The sequence below is a fragment of the Rhipicephalus sanguineus genome, chromosome 4 (assembly GCF_013339695.2).
Source record: "Rhipicephalus sanguineus isolate Rsan-2018 chromosome 4, BIME_Rsan_1.4, whole genome shotgun sequence".
NCBI classification, from domain to species: Eukaryota; Metazoa; Arthropoda; class Arachnida; order Ixodida; family Ixodidae; genus Rhipicephalus; species Rhipicephalus sanguineus.
In genome coordinates this window covers 206,298,625-206,315,510 of record NC_051179.1, presented here as the reverse complement: position 1 = coordinate 206,315,510, position 16,886 = coordinate 206,298,625, and positions in this window count along the sequence as shown.

Genomic DNA, 16,886 nt, shown 5'->3' with positions numbered 1-16,886 from the left:
ATATATTGATGTAGCATTGCATTGATGCAGTTGAGCAAATTTCGTGTTGAGTTCGGCTAGTAGGTATCTACATTATCGAACGTTATGGGAAAACAGCTATAGAAATGGGAGGCAAGCTCCTGTGTTGCGGTGGTATAATTACCCCTGTTAATGCTACAATTACAGCTCTTCATGTATGAATAGGCCTTGTACTTAGGTGTTGATTTCAATGTTGCTTGACCCTATAGTTTGTGTTGCAGGGTCTATACACGGACATTGGGTCTGTGTAACTGTTGCATTTAGTCGCATTAGTTGTGTCTAGTTGATCATGTTTGGCTGGTTGGTAATATATTTTTTGCCCTGTTAATTTCTTCGTCTGTGTATCTGTGGGTCCATGTGCTAATGGTATGTCAGTGTTGTGAGCCATTCGCCACATTGTCGGTGGAAATGTTATTTTACATGTTTCGTCCGAAAGTAATTCAACATATGTAAACGTCCTGTCACCTTACTGAGAGCATCTGGATTTAATTTGGGATTTGGGCAGACTAGTAATGAATGCAGCATCTAGAGCTGTTGCTGCACAATCGCAGCGTTTCAAGGAAATAAGAGAGTGACAGACCACAAAAGCCACAAAAACTGCGAAGGTTTCTCTCTTTTTGTTTCACTTTAAGAAAGACAAGAATTAATTAAAAGAAATTAACATTTAATACAATGCTGCAGCTGTGATCGTAACATATTTCCTCCAAATTTACCATGTGATACATCAAAATCTTTCCTTCTGCCTCCAGTAGCCACCATAGTTCAATTAGCTGAGAATTTGTTTGAATATTGAGATTCTGATACATGACCAGGAGCACTGCAAGGACCATTCTAATACCTTATAGATGGCCAGTTAACGTCGCACTGTCCACAGTGTTTAATGTTTTCTTATCCAAATGAAACAGATATACGAATATGCAACAGGGGTAGTTTCACCAGTGTAACTTATTTGGTGACAATCAATGGTGCTGAAGTTACTTATATTATTACTATAGTATTTCACCCACAGTGTTGCATTCAACATTCTCTATGTGTACTGCTGTTTCTTTACTGTATTCTGGCTTTCAAGTTCCCACCAAGCCCTGTCGGGATCTAAATAAAAAGATTGCTTGTTGTTTTGTTATTAGCAAAAACAGTCCCAGAAAGTATGAGGGATGTGCAAGAAAGAACACTGGTGACAGTCATGGGGCACCTTTTGATCATCCTAGTCTCAATCCTCATTTCTCATCACACTGGCACTGTTTACTGCTGATTTATGTAACTGCTGTATCCCTGAACAGCTGCACTTATATAATATAGTATGTATATTCAGTGTTTGAACCGCTTATTATGTGGCATAATAAAAGAAATACAGAAAGCTACTCCAAAGTTATTTTCTCATTTTCTTGATAATATGATATTAATGTAGCAGTTTCATGTCCCTTTTAGGAGCCGCTCGCAAGCGTCCAGTGGTCAGCAGGACAACAGGCTGCCCATTTTTTCTCAGGTTGTGCAACCACTTCTTCATGTATAGAGATAACAGACAACATTCATCGTCGCCTTATGAAACAACTTCGTCATGAGTTGATTCATTTCCTTGAGTAAGTATAACAATGTTTCCTTTAGTTTTACACACCGAACAGGTCACTCGTTACATGAGGAATCACAAATGTACATGAGTTTAAAGCCTCACAGCTTTTCAGAATTATTTTTATGTATCAGGCTCCTCTTGTACAAGTGGCATCAAACATGTATTCAGGCATATCCTAGGGAAGGTTCTAAAAAATTTCCTTTTTGAATAATCAATGTGGGGGGCTTGGCTGCTACAGCTCTTAGTGAGATTTCTAAATGTGCTGCTGATATAATGTTGATGAAGCACAAGTTTGGGGAAACGTAGGGCAGGAAGAACCATCCTTTTTTTGTGTGTGATTTCCAGTGAAAACAACCTTATTCAGGAAACAAACACAGCAATAAGGCGATGGAAGTACTATGCACTAGGGGAAGACCTTAGCAGCAGCTTACCCAAATATGCTTTGGGAAAAGGCACAGCAAGACAAGCAAGGAAGAGTGAAATCCCCTAAGGTAAATGTAGTGTCATTTTTATCAAGCATTGCTAACAAAATGACTAAAACAACGAGCCTGCTTTACTGCGATGCTCTGCATCTCTGGATACCTTCCCTGTACAATAGCTGAAATAACTTGACCAATGTGATATCTTCAGCATTTCCTCTGAATATAAACACATCATTTCTAACATGTTTCGCAAATTTAAGCAGCAGTTGGTTTCAATTGTCCATTTTACTTGGCCTGAACTGTTATTACTAACTGCCCTTAAGCTTCTCAAGGGAATTGGGAATGTGCACTTTTATTAGCATTACTGATCCTTTGGCTAAAAATCTAGCTTATTTATGTAGCATGCATGAACAAGTGACACATTTAAAGGCTGCTGCAGTGTGACATAATAGAGCTGCACTGGCCAGTCTTGCTTTTGGTTTCGGGGTGCTCCAGCTACCTGCTCCCCTTGCTAGCTGACATTTAACCACTAATTCTTGCAACTTGTGTGCACAGACATGCATGCTGGTTATGTACATGCAAACAGCTGTTCTATAAGAGAGCAAATTAGCTTTGCGGTTGTCCAAGGCTCAGAAATGACCTTTTGTTGGATGTGGATTTTCAGCAGTTGCAAACTAATCACAGGTGCTCACAAAATTATGAAGCTCGAGGCTATATGGTTTTAATGTCATTTTGCTTGGAGTTCATACTTTGTGATTGTCGGACTATCATAAAACCAATTAATACCACCATGGTGGTGAATGCATGTCCTTTTTGTAAGCACGGATCCTCAGTTCAATATAGCATGAGAGTGTGGGCCTTTACAGCATCATAATGTCAGGATGCCAGAACGGATGTAGGCTATTGTGGCTGTGTTTGCAGCATTACAGTGAAGCACTCCCACCGCATATGACACATCCTGAGGCAGGACAGTATTTTATGGCATGCAAGGTTCTGAAGTGCACAACCACACGCATTCTCTCATGACACCATCACATATGCTGCGAAATGCTCATCATCCGTAACACTGCTGTCTAGTTGCTGACAGGAGCAGCTATGTTTAATTAATTTTATAGTGTACCGTGCACATAAATTTGATCAGCCCACTGGATTTTCCAGGTGCTGATATTCTGTCCTAAATGTGTATTAGCTATTGTCTACCTATGGAAGGCTGTGAGCTAAGTGTACCATTTTTGGTTGAACAGGCATGTATTGCCCAGCTGTTCAAAATTTCAGCCTCACGGTCTTGGAGGCTACACAACAGGCCACTGGAAGCCAAACTCGACCAAGCCAACTAAAAATCCAACATGGCGGCTTTCAAAGTCTAGTGGAGTGGCATGGAGCGAGTGATTTAGTCCAAAAATCTAACTTCACAGCGCAAATTCATCCAAAATCAGTTGCGAAAGCGCATTAGTTCTATGGGAACCTTTACGGCGCATTTATGAAGTCCGAAATAATCATTAAGTCCGAATTTTTGGGAGTCCGTAAAATCTGTCGGCGACTGTACAAGCCATAACAGATCAAACTATAACAAGTATTATTTGATAGAGACATTTCACTGCACTTTGTCTCTTAGCGCACAGTTTGCTCTTGTTAAATTTTCAGTCTGACAGGAACCCACGACACGTAGCAGAGCTTTATTTGCACGCATGACAGACAACTTACAAATTCTCTTAATTTTTTACATTTTATCTGCTGTTTCAGAGCGTCTTTCTGTCACGTCTTGCTGAAGCAAGACGTCATAGGCGGCTACGACAGGTGCGGAGGAAGGCTACAAACAAAGAAAGAAAAACTGAGCTTCAGTTGATGTGGTCGTTGCACAAATGTTGATCCGAATCTGCATTACAAGAACTGGCAGTAAGTAAAAAACTAAAGTCTTTCAACTGCTTGGTTAGCAAATTCTGGCAAAGACTGACGAAGCTGTGGAACGCAAAAAACAGGGAAACGGCGAGCACTAGTGTTCTGTGATGTTCATGAATTCTCTCGGTAAAGCAGCAAACAGTACATATTTAAGTAGTATCCTGCCTCAAAAGCTTCTCAAGTGTCACGTATATGCACACCAGATGCTATGCTGTTTACTGTCGTTCATCATCAGCCTGACTGTACCCACTGCAGGGCAAAGGCCACTCCATGTTCTGCCAATCAACCCAGTCCTGTGCTTCTGCTGCCACGTTATACCTGCAAACTTATCTCATCTGCCCACCTAACTTTCTGTCTTGCCCTCGCACGTTTGCCATCACTTGGAATCCAGTCATTTCACGAGCAGTGGTATCCTGCCTACACGCTACGTGCCCAGTCATGTCCATTTCTTCTTCTTGATTTCAACTATGAATATCCTAACTCTCTTTACCGTAGTCAATGTAAAGTTTCTTAAGCACACGTATATGCACACGAGATGCTATACTCTTTATAGTCAGTGTACACATATCTGTAATTAGTATTCTTGTGAGTACCAGTTGATTAGCATCAATACTCTTTTAATAAACGAATATAAGAACACTAACAGACAATAATGCCAAGGAAAGTATAGGGGTGTATTAGTAGCAAATGTAAGGTAAATGTGAAGAAAGGTCAGCTGTCATCTATTGGTCAGCTGCAAGCTCGTAATAAGTAGTCACCTGCTACGTGACACCAACAGGCAGAAAAAAGAGTGTTCCACACTCGCCGTCATGGCTACTGGCGGCGCTGACTGACACTCCCACGTTTAAATGTACACAATACCCTATAAGGTGGACGGGGGGATGGCCGCCGCGGTAGCTCAGTTGGTAGAGCATCGGACGCGTTATTCGAAGGTCGCAGGTCCAGTCCTGCCCCGGCAAGTTATCTTTTCATCCACTTTCTTTCTTCACATTTTACACATTTACTACTAATAACATCTTCTATACTTTCCTTGACATTATTGTCTGTTAGTGTTCATTAATATTGTGTATAACAAAGAAAAACGAGCCCTTAAAATTAACACTTCTTTCCTTCATTTAATAAACGAAGTGATCCTAGGCATCTAACCTTAAACGGTGACAAGCACATCAGCTAATATTCAAAGCATGCAGTGCTTTTTCCGAGGCTTACTGTGATATTGTGATATCTGAGGTAAAAATAACTTGCAACAATGAAATGCAGGCAAGTTTATTGCTTCCGCCAGTATTTGGCACACATAATGAACATAAACTGCTCCGTTGTGTGCATTATGCAGGCAGCTTTGTAATTCTTTAGATGTAAAGCGTGTTCAGTTTTAATTATGCATTCACGTGTGACAATATGAAGTCAGGAAATATTTGTTTATCTTTTTTCTCCATCAGGCTATGGAAGAAGTGCTTGGTCCTAATGGGGATTTTGATACCCTAAGAGTTGCAGTTCTTCTGCACAGCACACTGACCAGCGCAAAATGCAATACCCTCCACTTACCCTGCCATGCATTTTCTCAATGAGGATATGTGTGAGTGCAAAAATTGTCTTCAAAACCAATATTATGACAAATGTTGAAGTTTCAAGCAATGAAGCAGTGTAGCAGCACCTTCATCGCTTAATTTCTCATTTTTGTGTTGCCCGCTTTGTTGATTTTCTGTTGCTGTTGCATTGGTACAGAGGTTACAGTGCCCGGCTGGACCCAAAAAGAGATTCAAATTCGGTCATGGTGGTGACATTTCAATGGAGGCAAAGTGCTAGAGGCCTGTGCTCTGTACGGTGTCAGTGCACGTTAGAGAACACTAAAGGGTAGAAATTTCTCAACCCTCCATTGCAGGGTGCATCATAATCATATTGTGGTTTTGCCATGTAAGACCCCAGCATTGTGACAAGTTGAACTTAGCACAAATAAAAGCACACACAAAAAGAGACGAGGGTTACAAAGACAGGTGCCACACAGGTGCGAAAGACACTCACCGATGTGTATATACGTTTTCACACATGCACAGAAGCATTTCTGAAGATCGGTGGGGAACCCACGAGAATGTCGCCCACAAATTGAACAATGATCAGCATGGAAAGAAAGCTCCAGGCCTATTGATTCCACATTAATACAGATTAACTTGTTCATTTTTTATGTCAGATGCTTATAAAGCTAGTCAAGTTCTGCAGCTCTTACTTTTGCATAGCATTGCTGTCTCCTTGAATGGGGGCCTGCTATCAGAGTTTAGCCAATGGAGACCTTTGCATGTGACAATCGAATAAACGACTCCGACGGAGCATTTATTGAACGGAGACTCATGTTCTACAGTGCATGGCTGTCTTAGGGAGCATGCTTTAAAATAAGAAAGAGATAACTATGCACATTTTGTTGCGCATGCGATTGTGAGCCGCAATCAAGAAGACATAATCCTAGGCAAATGTAAAAGCTGCACAACTGGTTTGCCTTCAAAGCATTTTACATTAAAAACAATGAGTTAATCTGTATTATTGTGGAATCGATAGGTTTGGACATTCTTTTTGTGCAGACTGTTGTTTGATCTGTGGGTGTCAGTCTCACGGGTTCCCCACCTATCTTCAGGAAGTGTTGCTGCACATGCGTGAAAACATATATACATATATATATACATTGGTAAGTGTCGTTCACAGTAAACAGTTGTTTGTGGCGCCTGTCCTTGTCTGCTTAGTCTCTTTGTGAGTATATTTCTTTGCACTAAGTTCAACTTTTCACAGTGCAAGATCAACTAGCCCAACAGTCTGGTCAACTCAAGACCCCAGCAGTTACAATAGCTGATTTGTGTTACCAACAGCTTCTTCCCCAGTTACTTGCCCTAACACAATGCACATTTTGCCTCATTCTGCTCATTTTTCTTCTCCATATGACTATTTTTGAATCACTTTTTTTTTATTGTAGCCACCATTTTTTATTTCCTTTTCTCCTGGCATTTCCCGTTCCTTCTAATTGTGCTACTGCTATATCTGGGTGCTTACCCCTTCACACATATACCTGTTTTGGAGTACTGGCTGAAAATGCATACATCAGCATACATCAGTGGCCCGTGGTCTTGCATGCACCAAATACCATGTGCCCATGTCTAGTTTGTGGAGTTGTCTATTCCAAAACTGTCTATTTCATGTGCACCAAGTGGCCCAATTTGGCTTTAAAGCAGTACTTTGGAATGTAATATAAACTGGAATGAACAGAGTTCCCAAATAATGGTAATTGCTTGAGGTCATATGTGGACTTCAATTGCAATTAGCATTCTCTCTGTCCCTCATGCATACCTATGGGTCAACGTGTGTTTCAAAAACAATTGCCCGTAACCATTTTCCCACCAACATAGGCCACTGCGAGTGGGCAATTAGCTGTTGGATGGTTAGCACATCAGGCTGCTGTGCGTCTGCAAAAAAAAGATTAAATTTCACACGGCAATATGTTCACTGTAATGCAGAGAAGAGAGCATGGCTGCATGCATGAAATATGCATGCTATTTGGGGATTGTGGTGCTCTTTGTTAATAGGTTCCATAATGCCAACTTTATGAACATTATAATTTATTGCGAGATGAATGCTGCCTCAAACGTTTTCAGACCCTAACGCTGAGCTGCCTTTTACAGCTTACAGTGTAAGCTCAGCTCAGGTTTGCAACGACAATGGATGATGCCATTTGCGACGTCAACAAGGCCAAACAAATCATTGGTGAAATGTGTAACCACCCGATGGAGCTCTGTGACACTGATAACTACCTGCGTGGGACACATGCAAAATCTTCATTGATAACTGCAGTGAGTGACGATGCTAGACAGTTCGAAGGCTATTTAGTAACCGTGAATCTTAAAAAAAATTCACGTTATTTGGTGGCCTGTTTGTTACAGTCTCTAATTGCTCTAGGTTTATAGGATGACATCCTCTGATGGAATTGCAAAAGTATTTGTGTACCTCACTTGCATTTTATGCTGCAAAAGCTACTAAATCTATTTAGGGAGAGAAACACTTTAACGGCAGAAATGCTGAGGGCTTGTCCTGAGTGAAAGTAGGGAAGGCTTCTAGCCTCCTTCTTCATGTTGCGGAATAGCTTTCGGAAAACAGCATGTGGGTGATCTGTTTAACAGAATGCAGAACACTTACAAAAATGTTTCGACAGCGAGCCACATGTCTTCACATATGAACTCTTTGTTGAGGTGGCAATTATTCCCCACTGCCAAAGTTGCATTAAAATATGTAATTAACAAAACATTGTTAATTAGGTTTTCATTGTTTTCTTATGGTATGTGTTTATATGGGAACGGTTTAGGCCATCAGAACTTGCGTTGTATTCAGTATTTTAAAAATGCAAAAAATTGTGTAATTTTAGATATTCATCATCAATTCAAGGCCCTGATAATGAATCTGAACGGCCAAGGAACGGATCAAATCTGGCCTGCTGCCTTACATACATCAGACTAGAACTTCGCTTGATCAAGTGACAAACTTAGAATGAAGGCACGTCCTGGCATTTTCATGCCTGCCTTGCATGAACCAGCGGATACTCTTGCATATGATGTTTGGTGCCTGTCTTTTTCTTTCACACTACATGTGGAAAAGACTGTAGGTGTGTTTAATGTTCCCTTAAGGCTCTAGCCTGTGACACTATATACCTCTGTATGCAGGTATACACCACGTGATTTTATTATCGTTAATTGCAACATAATCAACAATCAAGTTGTGTTACTGATGTCATGACGTGTTGGTCAGGTTAGCCATACATTTGTACCCTTCAGTGGCGATTTTGATATATAACAAACGAACTAGGCGCAAGTTTTAAATATTTTTCGCCTCGACTTCCTTGATTTTTGTGTCAACCTTCTAACGATAAACTTATGGTTTCAGCTGAAAAACTGCGATTTCCACCCCTTCTTTCACTGCATAAGGCAACACTTGGGGACAGCTTCTGCAGTGCTTCTAGTGAACGGACAAAGAGTGCTTTTACACCTGTTTATTGTTTAAGGGATTCCATCATTCCAGCATCATCCAGCATCATCCATCCAACAGATCGGCACAACATATTACATGCAAAGAAGAAATGGCCCACTAGTGTACCTCAGATCTTCTTCCATTTTCCCTCACCACACTCTTCTGTGACATGCCTTCATTACGATTCCCATCACTTAATTGTCGTAGGAAGTTCTAGTCTGATGTAACAGAGCAGCTGCGTTTCCCGCATTCCTGTGCCACTCAATTCCTTCTCAACGTTTTTGATCACTGGCTTTGATCAACATTTAAAGATAACAAAACAGATGTTTAGCCACTTATGCGGGTGGCTGCATTAGTAAGATATTTCAAGTACATCTGTACGCACAAAGGCGTACACACATAAGCAATCGTGTAAGTAATTGTAGGCAATCCATTTGGGCCTTTTTGACTGCGCTGTGATACTTACATTTCACAACAGAAACAAGGCATATCAAGGTTTCCACTGTGAGCATGACACTACATCACTCATGCTTAGTGAAAAATGACATGACCAACACCCTATAGCACGCCGTCTATCACCACCTGTGATATGTCATCATTGAGAGGTGGCTTGAGGCCTCCATTTCAGCCTACTATTGAAGCAAGCCAAGGCTCTGCTTTCCATAAACTTATGGTCTCAGTACAGTCATTTTGCTGCTGTTTTTGCCAATTTCATGGTAGCAGATATGCTATGAACATTGCGTGCGAAACACAAGGAAATGCTTGCTTATACACTTGAGAGATCTGACATTGTACGTGTGGCTGCTTTCAATGCATTAGCAAAGTTTCAAGCAATGGCACCCTATAGCTGCGCATCGGGGTTGCTGAAAGTGCTTTATTTACTGTGGCATAAACCATGCCCATAACAATCTCAATTTATGCACGGTTTTGCATCTAAAGCTTGCAAAATTTAGTGCTGCCATTCATCCATCCATTACCTCTGAATTGTTAGCGTTTTGTATAAATATGTGCTATGCAAAACATGAAACATGTACTAGTTTTTGTTATTTTTTTTCCAGTCTCTTGCAGATGTCCATGGGTCGCCAGGACCATGACTGTTTGGAGCTCGGCAAACAAGGTTATTTGTTGTGCTGAGGACGAGCGTGTCACCCTCAAAGGTTGCACACTTGAGAAGGCACTTTTTTATGTTTGAGTGTATATTACACAAAGGATGTCGCATACCCATCTGCTTTCGCCCAAACATTGGGACTCGTTCAGAGTGTGCTGCACAAAGGAGAGACTTTCCCATGTTGCTGGGCAAGCAGTAAACTGCTAAAGATCTTTGACAAGCTCAAGGACCACGCCTAATTTTATGTTCTTTTTTGTGCAGTCTTATTTCAGTTGTGTTTTTTTTGTTGCATTGTTAGCAGTGGCGTAGCCGGAAAGTTTTTCAGGGAGGGGAGGTTCAACCATACTTTCTGTATGTTCGTGCGTGCGTTTGTATGTGTGCGTGTACACATAAGTAAGCAAAGTGAAAATTTTCGGGTGGTTTGAACCCCCCAAACCCCCCCCCCCCCTTGGCTACGCCCCTGATTGTTAGGCTAAGTGGATAAGGATGCTGGCTAGCTGATCTTTCACAAAATTTAGAGACTTTTAGTTTGTTTTATGTTCATGCACTTTTCAAAGCTCTTTTTTTAGAATACCTGAGGAGCAGGTACACTAGAGTGCAATCTGTGATAGACATCATGTGCAATAATAACTGTGTGTGTGTTCATATATATATATATTCATTGTTCATTTTGTAGTTTTCCTCCGAGTATAACATACACAGTCATCGTATTAATTCTCATGCATGGATTATGAAAAGTTCTATTTACTAGGGCATTATATTAGCATATAACTTGTCATTCATGTACAGCTGACACCCATGTTTTGAAATTTTATTAGCCACTACCTAGAGGAAAGCTGTGTCCTCAAACTTCAGGCCTGCTAATCTACAGGGTATCTAGTTTAGTCATACATTTGTGATATATTATAGTACGTAAGTGCACTGCATAACGCATGACATATTTTTTCGCTGTGTATTCTAGTCATATATTGCAGATTAAGTGCCAGAAACAGGCAGGAAGCACACCTCAAGCACTTCGTCTGTTTCCAAGGTTACATATTTGACGTCGATCAAGGCCCGCTTACTTGCAATACTTCTTTGTTACTCTAGTCAGTTCTGTGTTATATTATTGTGCTTAAGTAAAGTTAATATGACTGAAGCAGGCATTTAGGTAGCTTCTGCCATTTATCTGGTGCAATTTTCTATGTATGTATTGACCTGCACTCTTCAAGAAAGTAGAGTTTTTTGTTCTACGTATAAGCGTGCTGAAATTACGTCTAGGTCGTTATCAATTCTAATCCGATGAGATGGCCTGAAACCCCTAAAGGGTAGAAAAACAACAATCGTTCTGTTAACTTATTTGATCACCTTTTTCGCGGTTGTTTTTTACCTTGCTTCTGTAAAAGTGTAAGATTCACTTATTACTTTACAAACTCAGTATTGGTGTACACATTGTTGCACAGTTTTGTTTGTACTTGAAAATAAAATATGTTAAAACTACAAAAGTGTGCACTGTGTGTTCAGGCTTACTGACTGTGCAAATAGAGGTAATTCATGCTGTTGGAAAAAAAACTAGTTAAGTTATGCAGAACATTTATAGCTGTTACTGTCTAGAGAAGGACACAGGTGACTTGCGAGATGACAGGGCTAGTGATAAGATGCATGATTAAAGCATTGCAGAATGCATCAATCCGTGCATGCAGATGATGGTACCGAGAATTGCAGAGCAAATGTGGTCATTGCTTGTAGAGAAAGTGGTTAGGAATTAGAACTGAAGAGTTTGGCATACATAAACCATATGCCAGAATGATACATCCATTACAATGCTGCATTAGTGAACTTGCAAGACTGTTCATAAAGAATTTTTTACTGATAACTGATAGGCCACTGACTGCTCTCACCGGATTTAGAATGATGTGTCTTGTAGTTCATATAGTTTGGGACACAATTGCAAGGAAAGTGCACATGTTCAAGGCCACATTGCTGAGGTAGCTCGCTAGAAACAAGTGGACTGCCCACTTATTTGTTTTGAAAGGATACGTTCATGAGATTCAGCTAGCTTAATCTTATCCAATAGCAGCTTTGAAAACCACTTCAGAGAAAGTACTGCCGAGATCATTTAAAGGGCCATTATGTGCACAGGTGCTGAAGTGGAACACGTGGAGGTTGAGAATTGACCAATAAGGAATATGGCATATATTTTGGGGTGATCTTATTTTCAAATTCATTATTTTGTTCACACAGTGCCCTATTACTCCAACAATAGAGCATATAGGGGGAGAACCCTTACAATGCATACTATTGTATATGTATTGACGCGTGTGCTCTGCGGGTGAGGAACACAATGGGGACATTAAGGAACATAAATGTCTAGTGGGTCTTTGGGATTTTGTCGAAGACAACATGTTTGTCCTTCATGATGAACCAGCAGTGCAACCACACGCAGTCTTAGAAAGTAACGTACAGAACACAGTGCTGTGTTTCGTGTACCTTTGCTCTGCCCGTCTGTGGTTGTGCTGCCGGTTCAACATGAAGGACAAACAACTAGCCCAAGTTTCAGTCTTGTTATACATGTCTGTGCCTGCTATTTTTTGTGTCAACAAGCTGTCCTCCCACATAATTGTAGAACTTCTTACTGTCTTGTGTTTGCGTTGTACCGTGAAAATATTCTCTATATTTTCTCTCGTGGCTCTGTACCTGATTGTTCTGCTCGGTGTGCAGCTGCGCAGCAGCATAACGTCTTCCTTCATTCACTCAATGCAATAAATACTGGCACGGGTACTCGAAGAAATGGCACGAAATGTAACAATTCGCGGTGCAAGATGAAACACCTAAATGCCACAGTTATACAGTAATGGGTGAATGGAAGCGCTTGGAGCAGAGAACAGAAGATCATCAAAATAAGGGACCCATGCATACATAATTAAGTCCCAGGCTGGCAAAGTGATGGAGTTGTACTCAATGCCTGACTAACTTATTGTAAAGATATGTCTCAACACTGCAAGGGAAAGGTCATGTTTTGAAATGGTGCCATAAAAAGAAATACATTTCATGTTTCAACATTTAGTGAAGGACAAATCTAGTACTATATGCGAATACCCTTCATGTGGCACAATGTCTGACAGACGGTGTGCCGTGGTAAATTCCACGGAAGGGGGCTGCATGTAAAGGATAATATAGAAGAACTGTTCACTGGGCGAGTTGGTAATCCATGATTACGAAGAACTGCGCGAAATAAACTGGCACAAGGAAGACGCTGGGAAAACCTTGTGCCAATTTATTTCGCGCACTTCTTTGTATCAAAGAATAATAGCTGCACATTTAGACATGTATATGTCTGCATGCTTATGTGAGCCACCGCAACATGAGCTGCTAGTTCTGAAAAAAAGGCAGGAACACTTCCACTTGAGCTACTGTAGAATGTTTTCTTTTTGTATAGCTAGTGTTGGTACTGGCAATACATCCTGAGGCACACTTTGTATTAGCTGCTCTACTATCCAAAGCTAAATATGTTGCATGACAGCTGATATTTAAATAAAGGTACACGTAAAGCTACATCGTACGGAACATAAGGGAGGTTGACTGGGACACGTAATGCTCAACTTTTATGGGTGTGCTATTTGTGTGAAAGCATGCTTTTATATCACAGCTGTTATTTGCAATTTATGACACCTATTGAGTATAAGAATTGTTCCTCTATACGTACTATTTAGTATTATACATATACATGTCGTGTCCCGTGATCTGAATCAAGCAGGATGCCACTGACTGCACATTTTTAAGACAGGTGATTATTTTTCCTGGAAATCAAGATTACTGCCCGAGTTCAGTCTCTTTTAGCATTTGCTAGTTTAATGTGCCGTTAAGCTGAAAGCATACTCGACAGGATGGTGAGGAGTGAAGTTATACTGGCTCTTTTCGGTCCGATGACATCTCATAGCCAAGAAAAGAATCACTTTCACTCGTCGACAACGGGTGGAATACGAAAACCTTCAATCTGCCATGTTCCCCAACACAGGGCCTCCACCAGATCGCTGTTCGGTGCTGCCATGAGGTCAACTGAGACACATTGTAGAGCTTAACGTTAATGAACCATCAAGGTGCAAAACAAGTGCATATTTATTTTGGTGTTGGTATTTGCATTTAACAGCACCCATTAAATATTAGAATGTTTCAAGTTAACCTATGCATTATTCAGTATAATTGTTCATATGATCCGTCTGAATCCTTCAGGGCACTTCTGATTTTTAAAGAAATACCATCGTTTTATCCTTGAAAGCTGGATCATATTGTGACTTCATTCGATTACAAGCATTGCTATAGCTTCTTTTGATGCGACGCTTGGCAGGAAGCATATGTCCTAACGGGTGACGCAAGCGATTTCATGCGTAGTCTTTCCGCGCCAGTCATGCACTACGTTTCATCGCTTGTGGAAGCCAAGAGGGTCATCACTTTCAACTGTCAGCAACGAACGAAGCACGAGAACGAACAACATTCGACCTGCCATCTCCCACAGCATGACAATTCCACGACATCGCTCGTCGGCGCGGTTGGCATCGAGCTCGGTAGACCGCATTCTTTTTCTGCGAAGGCTCGTTGTTCTTTCGACTCAACAACGTTTGAGCGCACCCGTTTTCAAGCTGGCCCGTCGCCCCGTACGCGCTGCACTACACCAAACCCATCTGTTGCGCGAATAAGCGATTCTGTGTTTGAATCCAATTCCCTGAGATAAAACGCTTACGGACAAAACGATAAAACGGACAGATAAACACACCGACATCAATGTGATGCTCGCGAAGGAAGTGGGGGACTACTACGTACATCGCCGAGTTTATTTATTTGCCTTAACCTGCGGTCGTGTGTATATAAGTCAGACTGGCGGATGCATCGACACTCGCCTTAATGAACACATAAGTCATTGGATAATAGCAATAACTCCCATCTAGCCGAGCATTGCAGGAACTGCCAAGGTCAACCTCTGTGGTGTGATACTAATATGTTGTTTTATCATAAAGACAACTCGCGAAATAGTTGAAGATTTCTATATTAGAAGGTATGCTGATAAATGCGTAAGCAACCCATCAATTGCACTAACGGACAAGGAGTTCACCTTTTTGAGTAGCACTTGACTTTTACAATCTGCTGCACGATACTTCTGCAAAATTACTGTAATGATGTGTTTCTCTTGTTTCCTTATATTTTGCTTGTTTGTTTGTTTGATTCTTTTTACGCACATGCGCTCTTGAGCTACCCTGGTTTATATATTTCGTGTACTTTCTTCAATAAACTTGGTTATGAGTTCGCACCCGTTTGTCTTCTCACCTTTCGTTTTCGTCTTTTGTGTGCGCGCCGAAATGTTTCCAAAAATGTAGAAGAATTCCTTTTATTTCCAAAAAAAAGTTTTTTAGAAAAGAAATATATATATTTTTTCGACACATATATTTGGACTGCATATTGAGCCGTATATAAGCCGGACAGATTAGACCTGAAATACCGCTTAACCAAATCGACGGTATGCGTTACTTTAGGCGGTCACTTTTAAACGGCCTTCTGGCAACGAGATGGCCTCGCATATGGAAGAGCCGCATAAACTTAGGCCGCATAAGAAAGAGCCGCTTAGTCAGAGGCCGCATAAGCTAGCCGTATAAGTAGGCCGCTTAGAGAGCCATTTAAAAGCGTCGAAATTTGACCTACTTTCAGCCTTATATGCGTTGTTTTAAGCGGTCGCTTACTAAGAGTGTAGGACTAGCAAAGATTGTCCTACGGTTAAGAAGGCACTGTACCAAGAATAGTGAATGTTACACAGACTTAAAATCAGTTTGGTAAATCAAAGTATAAATCCCAGGCAGCACGGCGGCATTGGACCGACCTCGGCCAAAGGTTTGCAAACATTGGCAGAAATATAGGTCCTTTGTTGATATTTGGGGTTTCGCTACACCTAAATGTGAATTGGTCCAATATTGGAAGCCAATGATGGCCCTTTGTTTGCAAAGATGGCTCAAGGCAATGTTGTCCGTCTAACATATCACCAATAATGGCAAAGATGGCTGCAGCCAACATTGTGCGTTGCACATAATGCCAACATTGTAATGGATATTGGCAGCTCCAATTTTTTTGCCAGCCTTTATCGCTGGCTGCGCCATCGTTTATTTCTTTTCTTGCGTTTAACGCCGGTTCTTGCCAGCGTTGTCCTTGTATTTGCCAAAATCTTTACGACGTTTTCCACTGAATGTGTAGTTTAACATGAGGCAGGTTTTTGTGCCTGTAAATAACTGCATGTTGCCCACGCTTTTGCGTTTAGGCAAGCAGCATGGTAATCGGTGTAGAAAAGTTTATTTACTTATTTATTTATTTATTTATTTATTTGCAATTACCTTACAGGCCTCGCCGAGGCATTGTGTAAGGGGGGCGATACAAAGTAAGAACAAAGTAACAACAAATTGGGTTAATATCAAGCCATAAAAGAACTTGATGTTGGGATAGTTGGTAGATCATTTCTGAAACATAATTAGAGCGCAACCACACGATACAATCACACACACACACACACACACCCAGGCATCAACCACCTACAGCGCTCACTTCCAATTGATTTATTCATCGCACGGGCTTGACTATATTCATGTGGCACATGTGCGCATTAACATCAGATAAAGCCAACACACACAATCATGACATACATTTCCTTCCTGCTCCTTCCATCTCACAGTCTAGATCTGATGAAGTGAAATTCACTGCAAGTGGTTGATGCACGAGTGTGTGGGTGTGCGAATGTATCGTGTGGTTGCGCTCTAATTAATTTTGGTAATATCAAGCCAGTAAGAACAATGCAGAACAACATCAACAACAACAGCAAAAATGTCCAAGTACAAAAACTAGTCATATGTACGTC